The sequence below is a fragment of the Frankliniella occidentalis genome, unplaced genomic scaffold, assembly GCF_000697945.3.
Source record: "Frankliniella occidentalis isolate FOCC.00 unplaced genomic scaffold, Focc_3.1 Scaffold117, whole genome shotgun sequence".
In the NCBI taxonomy this organism is placed as follows: Eukaryota; Metazoa; Arthropoda; class Insecta; order Thysanoptera; family Thripidae; genus Frankliniella; species Frankliniella occidentalis.
Genome location: NW_026267245.1, coordinates 153,745 through 156,991, shown reverse-complemented (window position 1 = coordinate 156,991; position 3,247 = coordinate 153,745). Strand labels below are relative to the sequence as shown.

The window sequence follows — 3,247 nt, the reverse complement described above, 5'->3', positions numbered from 1 at the left end:
GGGCGGGCGGCAGGCAGCCGTTTCCAATTAATGATCCGAGACGGATTGGCGTTGGGGCCCGGACGCGTCGGCAGAGGTGCAGGAGGAGGCCCGCTGCACCGGCGGGGCCGTAAACGGGGGGAGACGAGCAAGGGTGCCAGGTTTCATTGCCTCATTCGAAATGCAAGATTTTTGTCGTCGTCGTCGTCGTCCGTGGGAGCGGAGCGTATCGTAGCATGGTGGGGGTGCGGGTGGTGTCCGTGTGTCTGTGCTCGTGACTGTCTTGGGGTCCTCCTCACAGGAGGGAGGCACACGGTACGGTACTGCTTGCATGCACTCCGATTGTGTCCGTGGGAGAACGAGCGAGCACCAGCCAGGTGGACGTGGAGAGGTGCATGGCGATGAAAACGACATGAGGCCCACGACGACGCCTACCTGGAGCACACATATCGCGGTCCCGGGCGGACACATGCTATCGTTCTCGCGCGTCCCGCGTCGCCCCTCGACGCCTCGCCACGCCGCCAGGCCGCGTACCGTGGGGGCGGTGGCGGGCTCGCTGGTCTATGGCTGGGTGGGTGGGACCATAGGGTGGGACGGATAGGTCAGGCCCGCCCCGCTCCTCGGCCCAGCTTGGTCCGGAGCGCTGCTGTGTAGCTTGCGATTCCCAGAAGCGCCACTCATGCCCACGGCCCCCGCCACCACTACTTCCTCTGCCGCCTCCTTTGGTCCGCCGCCGCTGCCGCCGCCTCTTCCACCCCCACCCCGCCCCACCCCTTCCGCCTGTGTGGTCTGGTCCGAGTAATAAACATATCGGGTCTGGTCGCCGTAAAATGACTGGCGTGCGCACTGCTGCTCGGCAGCTCTGCTCGGCAGCAGCGCCCCTGGGGACGGGGGTGGGGTGCAGCTGGAAGCAAACCGTAAATGGCCGCGAAATGGGTCTGCCGTCTATGCTTGTACCGCCTCGCCGAGCAAAAGACCCTGCACGACCTGCTGGCGCACCGTACCCTGACCTCGCCTCGCTCGTCATGACCCACATTTTGGGTTAGCTTCTTCTTCTTCTTCTTCTTCTTCTTCTTCTTCTTCTTCTTCACAGCGTGCGCCGGCTAAGCCATGGGGCGTAAAGCACGCGGGCCTTGCCGAGGCGGCGGCGGCGGGGGTGTTCCGCGAGGGCGTTCCGAGGGCGTTCCGCTCGGGGAGGTTTGGACGCCAAGCGCGACCTTGCGCCTGCTGCCGCCGCCGTCGCTGCCGCCGCCGTCGCTGCTGCTGCTGCTGCTGCTGCTGCTGCTGCTGCTGCTGCTGCTGCTGCTGCTGCTGCTGCTGCTGCAAGGACAGCAGGCAAATTGTTTCGCGGAGATGCCGTCAGTGTCGCGTGCAGCGAGAGCGGCCCGCCAGATTGCGCGGGGGTGGCTCTTGCGCTCCAATCCCTCTCTCCCCCCCCCCTTCTCTCTCCCTCCCTCCCGCCTCTCTCCTCCGTTTCTCGCTCTCCCTCTCCTCTTCGCTCCCCCCTTCTTTTCTATCCTTCTCCCTCATGCACACGTTGTTACCCACATACCATGCTCTGTGCCCCCCTCGCTCTCTCTCACACACACGCACAAACATACACCAACACACACACACACACACACACAGATGCACAGCCGAGCCGCTCTGAGTGACGACTGCATTACATTTCGCACACCGCGACGTGCCCGTCACGCCGCCCGTCACTCCGCCCGCCGCCGTGTCACGCCGGAGCGAGCGTGACGTCCCTCGCGCGCTCTCATGATGTGTTGCGTCTGATGGCCAGATTAACCTGGTTCAGGTCGTGCGTGGAACGCGGCCCCGCCCCGCCACATGCACGCGCGTGCGCGTGCATATACGCATGCTCGGTACGTGCACTCACTGCGGGGTGCGTGCGCAGAGAGCCGCCGTCCTTTTTCTCACCCAGTTTTGCTCATGGCATGTTTTTTTCTTTCTGTGTTGCAGGTAACGACGACTGATCGCCACCGCACCGAGAGAGAAGGACCTCGACGCGAGTGGTAAATACATGTTTTAAACTCTGTTTTGTGCCCGTCGTCTGAGACGCAGGCCCGCGAACGAGGTCAAGCAGCAGCGCAGTCCAAACCGGCCGTTTTGGGCGCGGACTGTCGAGCACTCACTTGTGTGGATGTGTGTGTGTGTGCTGGTGTGTGTGCTCGCAGCCCAGTCCGGTCACGACCGCCGCTGGTTGTGTGTATCGTGCATTTCGGCCACCAGCGTGCAGTGCAGCATCGATCTGCAGCCCGCCAGTGCAGTCCAGTAGCAGCAGGCCACGCGGCCAGTGTGTTCTCTGTGCCCTTCCCAGCGCCATTGTTTCTTGTCTCTGTTGCGGCCTGTACGTACGTACAGTACACTCTGTAGTGGGTGGGCAGCGCAGGTCGGGGCGGGGGAAAGAGTGGGAAAGCTAAAGGGGGGGACCGGGGGGCTGGCCGGTGCAAGTCTATAGCGAGTGCAGGGGGGAGGAGGGCTGGCCGTGGCCCTTCCCTGACGCTGCGGCCACCAACATCTGGTGCAGCACGACTTTTTCGGTCGATGGCTATACACTCACTCCCCAGCTACCATCCTCCCCCTGCCCCCTCAGCCCCCTACCGACTACCGACCGTCCTGTCGCCGTCGCCCAAACGGAGAAATAAAGACTGTTTTGCCACCGACGCAGTTTGGCACCGCTCGCGCGCGCGAGCAGGACGGGGCGGAGGGGAAAAGGAGGGCGAGAGTTTCTTTCAATTTTCGCGCGCGATACTTTTTCGATTGTTGTGTCCGCTCTGGCGCTCCGCGGGAGTTTTTAATCGGGTCCGTTACATATCGACAACTGCGGCGGCGGCGTCGGTGGGGGCACAGAGAGAGACAGAAAGAGTGAAAGAGAGAGAGGGAGAGTGAGGGAGGAAGGCACTAAGCGGAAAAGCGGAACAACGTGTTTGTCGAGAGAACTGGAGGGGGGTGTTTGTTATAGGAGCCTCGTCAGTGGTGCTGGTGGTGTTAGTGGTATGGCGGTGGTGGTGGTGGTGGTGGTGCTTCTGCGCCCGGCTGTCTTCGCAAAAGCCAGAAATGATTGCTTGTTGGTGTTGTTGTGTAACTCGGCAGCAAAAGAGATGGCGCTCTGTAGGGCAGGTCAGTGAACGCGGTGGGGGAGGGAGGGAGAGAGAGAAAGAGAGAGAGAGAGAGAGAGAGAGAGAGAGAGAGAGAGAGAGAGAGAGAGAGAGAGCGGAAGTGAGAGGGTATTACTGTATCAAGGGCCCTTTGATACCCTCCA

General features: G+C 62.1%; 1 protein-coding gene across 3 annotated transcripts in view; it reads left to right on the top strand.

The window, feature by feature from the left end:
* Window positions 1-3,247, top strand: part of LOC113205977 (discoidin domain-containing receptor 2-like) — a 150,837-nt gene that overhangs the window by 78,102 nt on the left and 69,488 nt on the right. Inside the window, exon 3 of one of the 3 annotated variants that reach the window (XM_052270319.1) lies at window positions 1,945-1,997. The exons of the other annotated variants lie outside the window; for them this stretch is intronic. The gene's annotated coding sequence lies outside the window, so the exon portion shown is untranslated. The remainder of the gene's footprint in view (window positions 1-1,944; window positions 1,998-3,247) is intronic. 3 annotated transcript variants of the gene reach the window in all.